Here is a 14,659-nt window from a genome sequence, read left to right as displayed (position 1 = left end):
AAAGGACCAAAGATGGAGCAACAGCCCAATTATTTCAAAGTAGGGGAGCAAATATACATTTTTAGTTCCCCACTTTTGGCCCAAAGAGGCCTTATTTGTGGCATTTATCTGATGCTCCCTTGTTGATTCACATTCAAAATTCACATGAATGTGAATGTTCACACTTACATTCATGAAACACATGGCTAGATACAAGTTGAAATCCAAAACAACAATCAAAAATAACACACAAAACATAATGAATTCAGTTTTTTTCCCGTCTTCCTGCATAAATACATGAAGTGAAAATAGATACTTCAAATGATGTTTTTCCAACATTATTGCCACCTAACCACATTTACTCTTTATAACGAATACATTTGTCAGTCTTTTCTGTTTAATCATCTTTTAAGAATCACTTTTCTGCATGTCTTCCATTTATTCTCATATTATCTGCATCCTCCCATTTCCAGATCCTCAACTTTACTTGTCTTCCCTCACAGCTGTTCCCAGTTTTCTAATCAAACACCTATTTGTTCAGTAATCAACTCTTAAATGTCTCTCAGTTTGTCCAATCCTACTGTTGTCTTCTATCTTGAAAGACTTGGAGTGCATCACGTAGCATAAATTCTTAAAATAGTAGTAGAAACATAAAAGCTGGTCAACAACAATAAGAAGGACATAATTACTAAAGTAACATAATCCAGTGATTATTAAAAAGTCAATTTTTTAATAAGGTATATGAACAGACTTTTTTCTCTTATTGATATTTTACTGTTTTTATTAATAATTTTTATTGTTTTTACCTTTTGAGTCATGTATCTCTAATTTTCTACCAGAATCAAATTTCTTGGCTAAATAAAAATAAACCAAAATCTACCAAGGTTATGAATATTTTGGCAATAAGCCAAAAATAAATAAGAATTTACTAAAGCTATAGTAATAAACGCTTTTCTAAGTGTTTATTGTGCATTTCATATATTTTTGATGTTACAATCCTAATGGAGTAAAACTGATAGTGCTTGATTAATTAGTTGGGGTGTCTAAATTGGGTAGTCAGGCATCACATAATGTATTAGACTGTCTCCATTAATCCCTGTGTCATCCTTTTAATTTCAGACATCAGAACTGCCAAACCGAAGTGTAAAAAAATCCACCGTCACAATGTTGCAATGTAGCACAACCCCAAAAAGTACTTCACAAACTGAAAAGCCAGCATTAATAAAGACATAATGTGATATGGTGCTGAGCTACAAGGACTAATGTTGTTTGTTAAATTGCAGGTGTTATTTAAAAAAATAGTAACCCCATTAAGATGGAGGTTATCATCTGCTTTTATATGAACAAATAAATCAAAAACATTACGGTAAAGAGGAGCGAGCAAGAAGAGCGTTTGTCACACGGGATGTTTACAACCTTCAGACAGCAGAGGTCAATAAATACAGCAAAGATTTGCCCTGTAACTGTCCTTTAAAAGTACCTTAAATCAATTTTATAGATCAGCGCTCTAATGGTAGATGGCGAAACTTCGACTTGAATGAACGCAGCGACATGAGATCATATGGTGAAGCATTTTCTAAGTTGTTTCAGTCTTTATTGAAAGTCAGCACTGACATGTTATTGTAAACCTGAAGTATGATGGGATGACATCTGTGTTATTAGAGGCCTGACAGTTCGGTAGGGAAAGAACTTCCAGACCTAAAGTAAACAAATAGCCGTGACATTTACAAACAGCAGGGTACTGTATTAGGCCATAGTTCAAAGTTAGTCATTCATAAACCAAATATTCAAACAGGGTGGTAGTCTTTTCACTGACAAATATTTTCCTCTGCAGTCTCCAACAACATTTTCATCAACTATGAACAGCCACCCCCCAACCAACCCATTCAAATAAAAGCTTATAAAACAACTTTTGGAAAACAAGGAATTACTTTGGGAATTGGGAACTTCCCCATGCATTATTAAAAGGAAAATAAATTGCCTTTTCAACAGCAAATTGCAATTGAAATCAAATATCTCTGTAACATTTTAATATGTGAGGCTATCCCAGAGGAACCTTTCCTAATGTGATAAAGCACTTCCGACCCATCCAGCTGTGTGATGGATGGTTGTGGTACACAGCCAGATAACTCACCTTCTCGGGTGTCCTGTCTCTGGAGTAACAAGATAAGAGGATAATCAATGTAAGTGCTTCAGCTATCGATTAGGAAATTTAAAAAATGACTTTAAAAAAAAGCAGGTCATAAATTGGATCAGCCAAATTCAAACGATAAAAGAAAGCTGATATTAACACAAAGATAAAAAAACATCTGTCCTCATTCAAGCTTCCTGGATGAGCCAACATCCAAGCTCACATGTTACTCAGGAGAAAAAATACTTGGTCTGGTTAGTTTTAGCACTTGAAGTGACCAAAAGAAAATATGACATCTTTTTTTATTTTTCATTGTCTTTTGGACCATAGAAACAGCTCCCTGTACGTTTATCGGCTCACCTGGTAAAGATGTGCAAAGCTCTTCAATAAAGTTTCAGACCAATTACTTTTTTGATTACAGCATTTAGTTTGGAAACATTTATATAAAATGGAGGGAGTGAATTCCCACTTTATAAGAAACTGCTGTTTTTATTAAAGCAATTACATTGCTTTAATAAAGATTCCTATTTCAGATTTTTATTAAAACTCATACATTAGTTGATAAGAGTTTTTGTGATAGATATGATGTGGCATGATGGCCGTTTTATTGAAGTGCCGCTCTTCAAAGTGGGAAAGACAAAAGCACATTCCATTGAAATATGGGTATATTCATTCCTCCTAGCCTGTTCTGTCTCTTATAGCACAGTAGAACATTTTTCTAAGGGAAAACATGTATGGATCAAGAACTGGTGGTAAGCTAATACAGTTAAAGAAACAAAACATTAAGTGTGGAGATATCCTGGACGAGAGAAGTTTTGGCTCGTCTTCAACAAAACTGCTTCGTTTTCAATGAGACCTAAAGTTTGGCTGGTAATCTCCGAAAAGCTGGAAGAACTTTTATAAGCTCAGGAGGATTAAGCACACCAGAGAGATCCTTTGAGACTTCAAGCAGTCATACCAAGCATGTCACAGCAGTGCAACTGGCAAAGGTTCACAAAGATATTATATAAAGAGTAACAAGTTGAATGGTGAACGTTATTATTACTGCCTTCCTCAAGAAGTAATTGATTTGCTCAGCCAGGTAAAACAGGTTTCATTCAGATGCATTACTGTTTTTAAGCCATGGATGCATTTTGTGTTGTCTTAAAATCATTAGTCATATCATACATTTGCCAGTCTGTTATCAAAATAAGCTGCCAAACTGCAGCTTCACTCTTGTTTTGGAACTGAACTGGTAAAAAATTCTGCTACTGTTGGATCATGTGAAAAGACAGCTACAGATTGAGGTGCTTTGGTTCTGTTGTTGGAAAGAGCATCTAAGTCTGAGTCAATGTTCATTTTCTGAGCTTTCTCCTATCTACCCTCATTGATGTGCATATGTAACAGCAACTGGAACTGTGACAAACAAGGCTGGATGAGGATCCATGTTTATCTTGCCACCATGCACACTAAAACGCATAGCAGATAAAAAAATTTTTTTTTTAAATCTTCAAAGTTCACTGTTGGAGACCTGCAGCAATTTTTCAGTTTAAGATTATGCTACTGTCATGAAAGATTCATTTATTTTAAAAAGTTTTGACTCATCTTTTACCACGGGTGTCAGTAATTGGGTGCTGCAAATAAAACGTCCAGACGGAGAGAGAGAATAATTCATCTTTAACATAATTTATATATTCAACCATTTCTCCTTTTCATCAAAGACTGTGAATACACTCAAATGACTGAAGAAATAAACACTGTCAACGATCACTGGTGTAAAAACAAAACATTTTCTAACATCTTGCTACTGTGAAGGACATTAATTAATTAATTAATTAATTTATTTATTTCAAACAGACAAAAAGTAAAAACAAGAAAACATTAAAATTAAAACCAATTATGCCCAATATACAATTCCTGGGACAGTTTTCTGAAGATCTGGAATTGAAGCCTGAGGGTTCTTTTTGTTGCAATTGTATTAAAGTTATTCTTCAATAAATGCAATTTTATATTATCTGTTCAAAAAGGAGCAGGTAGAAGATATAATAGCTTATAGTTTCTCATCGACCTACAAACATTTAAATATTCAAAAAACAGATAAACTTAAATTATTTCCACATTGCATGACACAAAAATCTCACATGCTCATCCTTAAATGTGAAATTATTTACACATTTTTGGTCTTTGAGACACCCATCCTATGTCTCAAATACCCAGGATCCACAAGAAAGTGTTACGTCTGAATAAGCTCCTTTTTAAAGAGTTTTTTAAAGCTAGTTTACATTTGTACTTTTTTGTAAACTCATCAAGCAAGCCACTCCATAAATCTACTCCACACACCGACAAACAAAACCCCCCACAAGATGCCATCCTGGGTGGTTGTCCATGTCACCCATATCAAGAGCTGCCAGTGGGGAACTGCATCATGTTGTTATAGAGTGCAGCAAGATTAATGCAAAAAAAAAAAAAAAGAAAAGCATTAAAATCAATAAATATGAAGACCTGCAGCTTGTTTCATTAAAAAGAAATCAGCGAAAACATAATTTAACTCAGCTGGGTTCACATGCAGCAACTTTTGTCAAAGCACAAAGCATTTATCGACAGCACTGAGCTACCGGGGTGCACCACCATCAGCTTGATGGGATGAGGCTATTTTTAGGAGTAGGTGTGTTTGCTCTTAGAGCTGATCTCAGAAAAGGGACATCGTGTCTCTGGAAAGGTGTGGGGAGTTGAATTTTTTAAAAGCGCAAAAATAGAAATGGGATTTGTCTCAGTAGGACAGAAGGGCTGAGCTGATGTGCAAACACTCGCCTGCACGCACAAACAAAACATATTTGCAGTGTTTAATATTTTCCTCCCACACACAAGATACCCACAGTGCAGCAGAAAAATCCTCATTAAGGCTCTCGCACCAGAGTGACGTCCTAACCTGAGCCACAGTTGCCCTGAACTTTAAGCAGATACAGCCTTCATATGTAAGGGATTCAGTGCATGGAAGCCGGGCTGTGTTTGTGTTGCTGCAGTTGACTGAACCTGCTCCCCTCCTACGAAAGGATCTCTGTTTCTCTCCATTACATAATTCACTTCACTTCAGGCCAGGGAAACAGTTTGTGCTAAAAACAGTCCAGGGAGAGACTGCGGAAAACCGCGCAATGATGACGTTTGTGGAACCCAGCGGCGATTACTTAAAGTTTAATTATGCTTGTGGATGGGCAACAGACAGGAGGGTGTATTTTTACTCTTGAAAGTTTTAGAGAGATTTTGCAGATGCTTTTAAGCAGGATCCACAAGAAAGCATCCATAACACAATTCTCAACAGACAGAGAATGAAAATCAATATGAAATATGGCGTGGAGCGTGGTTTAACAATATGGAGCCATGCTTTTAAAAATCAATAGTAGGACAGTGAGAATAAACGCACCCACAAGATCAGATGCAGACACAGGACAATGCACGGAAATAAAATGAAACATCAGGATAAAGAGAAATGCAATTTGAAACTGAAAGCGTGTTTTAATGACAATATTAGGTGGACTTAGAAATAAGTTTATAGCTAACTGATATAAACTTATTTTTTTATAAGTGAAAATAAGAGAAACCATTGATATAGCACTGTGTATTCCAGATGACTACACTTTGCAAAAGTTATAAAAGGTTTCAGATGAACAGATCTTATTCTAACCTTTTAAAAAGAGTACATGCTCAAAAGCTGCCCACATTTTTAGACTTTCTCTTAGAACACTCCCTGTTCTTTAATCAATTTCTGGTTAATAACCTCAATTAATTCTGACTGAAGAATAAGGGAAGAAAAGGCCTCTAAATTATTACATAGATTTTCAGCAAATACTTTTCTATTTCTTTGAATCTACACAAATACTAAAGATGACTCAGGTTGAAGTCATTGCAGAGATACTTTCCCATTTCTTTAAGATATTCCTGTCGGATATTATTAATCTAATAAAGATGGTATGACAGACTTTCCAAAAACCTAGACTCCAACTGATCAAGACTACTTTCAAAGATTACAAGAATGAAAGCTTGGAAGGAAATATAAAAGAATACAGTAGCGGGCACTGTCTGATCATGACAATGTGGATGTTATTTCACCTTGATTAAGAAGCCTTTGTAATCCTCAGTTTTGGTTCAACATTTCCTTTAAATGTTTTTTGGGAACTGTCAAATCTTTGCAGAATGTTGTAGAGTTTGAAAAGAGTTATTATTTCATAACACTGCTAATATTTTTGTCCTTCTATTTTCAGTGTGGAATGATCCAGTCTAATTTTGATCAGTCTAAGTATTTTAGATTTTGATCTCCAGATTTCCTAAAAGAAATAAAATTGAGTTTATGACTTCAGTGCGGAAGACAATTGATGTCACTTAGGTGAAAACCAAAGACACCATTAACCAAATCTTGGATCATGAGAGCATCTAGTTCTGATAGGCAAAACATCCTAGCATTTTGTATTCTACAGCAGGAAAATTAACTTGGACATCAAAATATTGTCTTAATTTATTAGAACAAAAAAAAACATAAACATATCCAAGTTCTGAAAAGATAACCCATGACGCAGCCTCACCTTATGTGCTGATACTCATCCTCAACCAAATTTAAACACTGCCGAGTTGAGGTCTTAGGAAACATTTGTTCTAACTATCTTTACAAAATGGTAACATCCACACACTTTGATTTTTCAGATATCTTGAGAAAAGACAGCTACAGTCTCTTAAAATTAACAATGTTCTTTTGACAAAGCAAAATGTTCAGAGCATCCAAAGCCACGATATCTAACATTATCTGTGACCTAAGAGATAGAATTAAAGTTATTTTTGGGAACAGATCATATTTTAAAACAACAGACAAGAGTGTCTCATGTTGAATTTAACTGAAGTGAGCTTTGACTGAACTCTGAAGGAAAAAGGGAAGAAGACACTTCAAAACAGCCCCAGAAACAAAGGAATAAAACAAATTGTGCTTCCCATTTAACACACCTTCTCCTGAAGCACTTTTGCATCTGATGCAAAGAAGATTGTATGAAACCAAGCCGTTGCTATTTCTCTCTCAAAAGAGAAAGAGCTGCAAAAGAATAAACAGAGCGAGGCAGCAGAAATGCCTAAACTCTGAATATTGATCAGTTGCTGAACACAACATATCTGGCACTTTAAAACAGAACAGACTCACCCACTTTCTCTCTCATCTTATAAAAGACCATGCAGAGCTGGTCCCAGTGGACAGAATGTCATGACTCCTGCATGGCGAACACTTTGTTTTTCTCAATTTGAAGCATATTGTTTGAAACAGGTGGTACAACTCTTGCTTCTGAGATCATACATCAGTTGACTTTACTAGCAGACATTTGTAATACCATTCATTTCTGACATATGTGTTTTGATTTTAATCTTCTATTAACATAAGTAAAGAAAGATTTACCAGAATAAATGTCAACAAACAACAACAAAAAAAAGATTTGCTTTGTGAAAAGTTCTAAAATTGAATGCAGTTTTGCTCTTTCACGTTATGCAATAAAGAAGTTTAAAAAATCCATCTCAACTGCTATCACACAAATGCATCTGTGCAGATTTCCAGACCAATGAACGGATGCATGCATTCACTGGAAAATGAAACCTAGAAATGCACATTTACATCTGGCATCAAAAAAGATAGAAAACAAAAACTTCTTTAAAAGTCAACGCAACACAGACGTTAGCTTTGAAATATATATAGACATTAATGCTGACTCTTTTTCTGAAAGCAAATAAGCAAAGGTTTGGTACAAAACTGCAGCAACAACAGGAGAGCAGATCAAAGCATCTTTAAATCTTTATGCTGCAAGTTTGTCTCCAAAACTGCAGGACAATTAAGCCCCCAGTCTTTCCATACCTATTTGTTAAACTGTTAATTCTGCCATCCTAGCACCTCTCTAATTTTGAGAAAATATTAAAAACATACTCATGTCAGAAGGTTTGTTGATTAAACAAAGCTTGCGTGAAAAAACTTGAGTGAAATTAGAGTGCAAATTTATGAAGAGTGAAACTCTACAGCTTCACTACACTTAAAAAGGACATAAGTCTCACACATGACTGATTGGTTGTTGAATCTTCAACAAAAGGAAAACAAAGGCTTTAGAATCTGTCAAGTTTCATATCGAACCCAAGTGGAAGACTAAGCCTTGCAAAAATGAGACCCAAAGAAAAGCTATGCAGAGCTGTCAGCAGAGGGATTTTGCTTTTGACGATAATCTAACTAATAAGATTGTTGGGGGGAGATTTGTCTCATGGGTAACAGAGCTCCTCCGAAGTGGAAAAAGTTATAAGGTCAAAGTCCCGCAGTGTGTCACAAAACTGTACTATTGTTCATTAAGCAGAAAAAAATTGTATTTGTTTTTTTTTTTTTTTTTGTTTTTTTAATAGTTTAAAAATACACTGGTTGGTTAGTGTAACAAGCTAAAGATATGAATCAAATAGAGGAGGGGGAAAATCCAAAAGAGACCCAAAGGGCTTTCTAAATCATCCTTAAAGATGATATGCAAAGCCTTCTGATGACTTTATCAGGTCAAAGAAAGTCATTAATATCAGACAATACTGATAACTTCTGATCACTGCAATAGAGAAGACAAGTTTCATTCTTTAAAGCCTCCTACTTGAGGCTTTAAAGCATCTCTAAGATGCTATTAGAGATGCTAATAATGTAGAAAAGAGAGAAAAATCAGCAATAAATCAGTATGGGCCATGCCAAAGAATGTCAGCAAATGTAAATGAAAAAGATTTATGAAATTATCTTGTGAAGTAAAAATTGTGTTATTATTTATTTTAAGATTTTTATTTTAATTCTTTAGTCATATAACACTAGTATTGTTCAGTCTGTTAAAACGTGTAGGTCAAGGAGTCTCTGAAGAATCAGTTTGATAGGTTTCCTTTTGACCTCTCCTTGGAAAAGTTCCAGTAGGTTGTCAGTGACTAAAATAAGGCGCCAAAGTTTGATAACAGATAACAACAGATAGTTTAGGTAAATACAGTAAGATGGAATAAGCCCTAAGGTCTAACAAATTTCTCCATTGAATGTTAGAAGCTCAGAGTACGTACAAGGTCTTACAATGATTTTGGTATGAAAAATTGTTCCATTAGCATCCTAATTTTTGGAAACTCCCATATTTTGAACAAGAAGATGTTTGTCAACTAAATAATTAACTAACCTTTCAGTAAGGAAGAGGTTGCATCCTGTCCACCCTGTGGCTACTGACTGTGCATTAAACCTGTTCAACTGGCTCTGGGCCAGAGTGACCATGTTGTGTAAAGAATCCTATATATTGTGAGAGCTTGCAGCTCCATGTCAGAACTCATTGTAGGTACAGCTGTTGTGCTGTGGTTGCTGTGTGTTCTCCGTTTGCAAACGACAGAGAAATAAAATAATTTTGCTCTTTGCCATTTGCCAGAGTCTCAAGCCTGATCTGTTCCACACAGATTAGATTTTTTTTCTACAATTTGATAGAAACAACACATGTGTCATGTAGCGTCTGAAATCATAAACAACGAAAGCTTATAAGAAGTTATGAAAGCAAGAGTAACTGCAGACTGATCTGTTGTGCTTCAGAGTATGATGTTCAAATTACCCAGGACATAATTTGCATTGATAGTATGCTGGAAAAAGAGAGTATTGTCATTTATTTTCTTAGGCATACAAGAATAGCTAGGGAATACAAAGTAGCCCTAGCCATATTCCATATTAAAGGGAAAGTTTGGATATTCTAAGAGAGGTTCCTTACCCGGAGTGTCATTGCTTTGAGTTCATAGACTAACAGCTAGTAAGACCACATTTTAGTTCATATTTATCTCATGAAATGGTGTGAAAATGAGCATTAGTGAATATGAACTCCAGTCTTCAGAAGCTGGTGCTTGAGGTCTAGCATGAAGCGCATCCCAGCTCATTCAAATTCATCAAGACCTGCGGAGGCCTGCTAAGTAACTAGTCATTTGATTCAGGTTTGCTGAACCAGGAAAACATGTTCAGCATACAGGAAAACAGCTATTGAGGAATGAAGTGCTATAGTTCTCTGGTGGCTGTTGCTAAGTTTGTGTCTGTCTCACTTAGTCAAACTATGCAACATCTGTCCTCAGCAGTTCTTTCTAAGTCTGACAAAGTGTATGAAAGGTTGGGATTGTGCATTTGGGTGTCATTCATGCAATGGCAATGGTGGTATGTTCCAGTAACTTTTCACTTCTGAAGTAACAGATTGGGAGATTTCAAACAAATACCAATGTCTTCAGCAATTATAGACAACATTGTAAATACATTTCGCAGCTTCAGTAAGCAAATGTAATTACTTTGTGTGTAAAATGCAAAAAGTGGTGAAGTTTGGGTGTCGACAATAAGTATTCCTCTTTTGATTGAAATATTTTAGCCACAAATTGATCTGGCTTCAATTTAAGGACTGAGGCAATACTTAAAATGTAGCATTTTCTGTCTCACTAGAAAACTGGACACTGTGCAGCTACTCAGTTAACAATAATTGTAAAATGTGTGTTCTTGGATGATAAACATTTTGTTGTATTATGGGCTGATGTTAAAATAATTTTCTTGAGTCAACAGGCATAATTTGTTAAGAAAAAAAAAAAAGAATGTGTTTCACTAGGTCAGAGTTCACTAGGTCAGACTAATCAGACCAATCCAGGGGAACCCAAAGTCGGTCCTCAAGGGCTGGCATCCTGCCCTTGAGTAGCAACATCCTTTTCAGCATGAGCCATCATTGGAGCCAGGTGTGTTAAATCAGGAAGAGAACTAAAACATGCAGGTTGCCAGCCCTCGAGGACCGACTTTGTGCACCACTGCCCTAATCCAACCACTCTCAGTCAGCACTTAGCAGATTGTGCCCAATATTACTGATGATGCCTTTTACATTCTCTCCATCATCTGTGAAAAAATTTCCAATGCATATTTGTCTTAGCATTTTTTTACAGCTATTTTTGCTCTATAATTACATGCTACGCCACAGTTGGGGGAACCATGAAGACTCCAGCGCACACATCATGTCAGTATGACATGAGCCCCGCTGATTCGGTGATTCTTCAGACTTAATGAGCTATTGAGAGATAATTGCTCCTTCAGGGCAGCCGTAGCTGACACCAGTGACTCCAGCATGCCATTCAGTCAAACCACTGATGGCTTCAGTCTCACTCCAGGCTCTATTTAATGTCAGAGATCACAAACAGTTGAATATAATCCCTGGTCGATCCACTTACTTCAACTCGTTCTTTTTTTCTAAGCTGCAAAGCACAGCAAGAAAAAAAAAACATACTCTGAGTTTTTAAGCGTGTGTTATGGGTCAGACTGAACGAAACATAATACACTTTGACAACGACAAGTTTATTTACAGGAAAACAACACTAAACCTGAAGGACAAAGTCTTATTGGATTAAACCCAAAAGCGAGAGCAATTTGGATTGATGTTGACAGCGCCGGGACACACTAGTTGCCGAGGGCATCTGATGTCTGAGGCTCGGAAAAGGCCCTCAATGCTGTGGCATGAAGTGATCCAAGGAATGGTTGGACTCCAAGTACAAGCTGTGTCCTTGTCCACCCTGACTGGGGTTTTGACCTCAGCAGGCAACAGACAGCAGCAAAAGGCCATGACACAGTCATGCACCGTGTTACAAAATTTTTTGAAGAAAATAAGCCAGACATTTGAAAGTTGTCTGAAATTGTTAGTAAGAAAGAAGAAAAATTATTTTCTTTTTGTGTGTTTTTGCACACAAATTTATTTTATTATTATTATTCATTTAATCATTCTACTCCTGGAAATGTATGTTACTTATTCATGATAAAAAGTAAAAACAAATATAAGTACGTTAAACTTCCGACTAGAGTTGTTTTGGATTTTTTTCCTTGGTAAATTGCAGGACATAAATATTTGACTAATTTCTAAACTTTAATCCACCGACTGGATGGGACTGTGCCTGACAGATGCACCGTTACCTTATTTGCATTCTGACAGCCGACTTTGACACATCGCTGCAAGCTGGCACACAAACGCCTGTCCTCTCTAAATTGCCTGCTAAGTAGCTTCGGGACATCAGCAGTCACCCGTGTTTTCTGTGAGCGAAGTGTTCATGTATTTCCAGCCTAGTTCCTCCAGTGGTTCACAGACACAAACTGCCTCTGCTATCAGGTGATGAAATCCAGCTGGCTTTTGCTCTGACCCTGTCAATCCATTTTTTTATTTATTCTTTTTACTTCAATGTCTCTGGTAAAAACAACAAGAAAACAAAAGCAAAATTCAGATGGCTCTGCTGACAATGTGACCCATTGGCTTTTTTGTGATGGGAAGTTGATGCCTTGTGTATGAGCTTTTGTCATCACATAGTGAACATTGTTTCCCTACTGCTTTGGTCGTGGGGTGGAGGTGTGCATCGATTCAAAATGCATCCAGAATTTTCAGATGACTCAGTATAAACCATAAATAAATGAGAAAACTTTTTGCTTTGTTCAGAATTGAATAACTCATGTGGTAATTTTATTTTTACAAAGCCAAAAGACGCCGCCTTTGTGGATTTGAAATTAATTAGCGGTGTTTAATGACAGCCGACATGGGCAGCGGATTAGTCATAAAGCAGCATGCTAGCATTTAGAGGCTTACAGGCAGTGCGGCTGCAGGAAGGAAGCTTTAGAGATCACATTTGACACTGGTGAGACAGCAGGACTGCAGGCGGTGAAACAATCTGTCAGCAAAGGTGGGATGAGGTTTGTTTCAAGGACTCTTCACTCAGGCACTCACTACTTCCTTTTATTTGTCGGCTAACAGGAATTCACCCGAAATATAGAATGTTTTGTTTTTTTCATCCCTCTTCCAGCAGTCAGATGGATTTTTTTTTACCTCACTATAACCATAAAGCAAACGCAGGTGCATGATAATTAGCATTTCTACCCAGAAGGCTGCAGAAAACTGTCTCCTCTCAAATGTGCCTCCCATGTTCAATAGATAACATTGACATAAATTTTACTATCCACTTCTACTTGAACCTTTTTAAAACCAACTCAAAAGTAGGAATGCAAGAAAAGGCAAAACCACATCATACAATGATGTGATGACATTTTTTTAAAATATTGAGCTAAAAATAGAAGATGCATCCATATTTTCATCATTCCTTTCATTCTACTGCACTTATGTCAAGTTTTCCAAACACTGTTGTATTTCCCTTCAGCTATAAATATTTGTCATTTTTGCCATATAATATTGAGGTCTAATTCAACACAGATGGCAAAATAAAGAATGCAAGCTTGATAAACACTTAAAAAAAAGAAACGTGTGAATGCAAAAACCACTGTAAGCCATGAATGAGGTGCATTCAACGTAATTCAGAAGTTTTGACTGGTCACTAAGGCATTTTAAAACTATTTACCCTTGATGAGCAGTGTGAAATTAAGATTTAATCTTACTTTGCAATCAAGTGTGAAGTTGAAAAAAAACCTTTTAAAGTAATAATTTATAGAACTCTAGCAATGATTGTGTATTCACTGTGTAAGTTCTACTTATTTTTCCTGGCTAAAGAACAACCAAAATATTGTAATTATTTTATGTAACTTATTATGTTTGTGTCCAAAAAAAAAAGTTAAATGAAAGAAAGTGATAGTGAAATTATTGGCAAAGACAGTATTTGGGTTGAAATCCTCCAAAAGCATCATTACTTTGTGCAAAATAATGATTTTGTTTATTAAAAGTTGGAAAGCTAACCATTTCCTGTTGCTGTATGCCACAAATAAGCAAATGAAACAATTTAGATTTCTACACATGCTAATGACTGGCTGTTTCTTTTTGTTTACTCCTGTGTGGTATCATAAAAAAAAACCCCATTCAAACAGAAGTTTACATTCACACTAATAACTTAAGGTTCTTTATTGGACAGGATTCAATGTATTAATTTGCATTTATAACAATATTAAAAATTAAAAAAACAGGAAACTTTGTGAAGATCTAAGAAAAATAATTGTAGATCTACACAAGGTGGACAAGTATTTGGAGCCATAATTGAAACTGGCAGCTGCCCACCTGCCAGTTACACCTGAACAAGACCAAATGGCTTGTGGAGAAAAGTGGCACCCACAGTGACAAAAAGTATATTTGAAGGAGTCAAGGTATTTCTTTAATAGCTGTCAAGCATGGTGATGTTAGCATTGTGATGTGTGACTGTCTGCTTGACACAGATCATTAATCTCAGCAGCTGGATGATTGTATTTGGTCACAGCTGGATGTTTCAGTACAGCAATAATCCCAAAACTGGTTTTGGAGGATAGAAGATGTTAACATTAAGTGCTTTCCATGTCATTTCCACGGTAAACAGCTAAATACTTTTAAAGTAACTTTAAAATTAAATAAAAACTAATACTGATTACTTGAAACACTTATGCTGGTCAAATGTGTCATTGTAATCTTTTCTCATTCCAGTTAATATCTTGGTCGCTTTTCTGAAGGAAGCAAGAAATTCATTGCAATGTTAAATAAAACAACGCAATAATGCAACCACATCTTAACAATAATAAAGGACAAGCAGTCCATGTCCTCGTGTTTACTCTCTCTCTGT

General features: G+C 36.0%; 1 protein-coding gene across 1 annotated transcript in view; it reads right to left on the bottom strand.

The window, feature by feature from the left end:
* Window positions 1–14,659, bottom strand: part of si:dkey-71h2.2 (low density lipoprotein receptor adapter protein 1) — a 41,948-nt gene that overhangs the window by 26,922 nt on the left and 367 nt on the right. The window lies entirely within an intron of this gene.

This window comes from Poeciliopsis prolifica, unplaced genomic scaffold, assembly GCF_027474105.1.
Source record: "Poeciliopsis prolifica strain line A6 unplaced genomic scaffold, Auburn_PproV2 SCAFFOLD065, whole genome shotgun sequence".
Taxonomy (NCBI): domain Eukaryota; kingdom Metazoa; phylum Chordata; class Actinopteri; order Cyprinodontiformes; family Poeciliidae; genus Poeciliopsis; species Poeciliopsis prolifica.
Note: the sequence above shows the minus strand (reverse complement) of the source record. Positions and strands in the feature narration are given on the sequence as shown.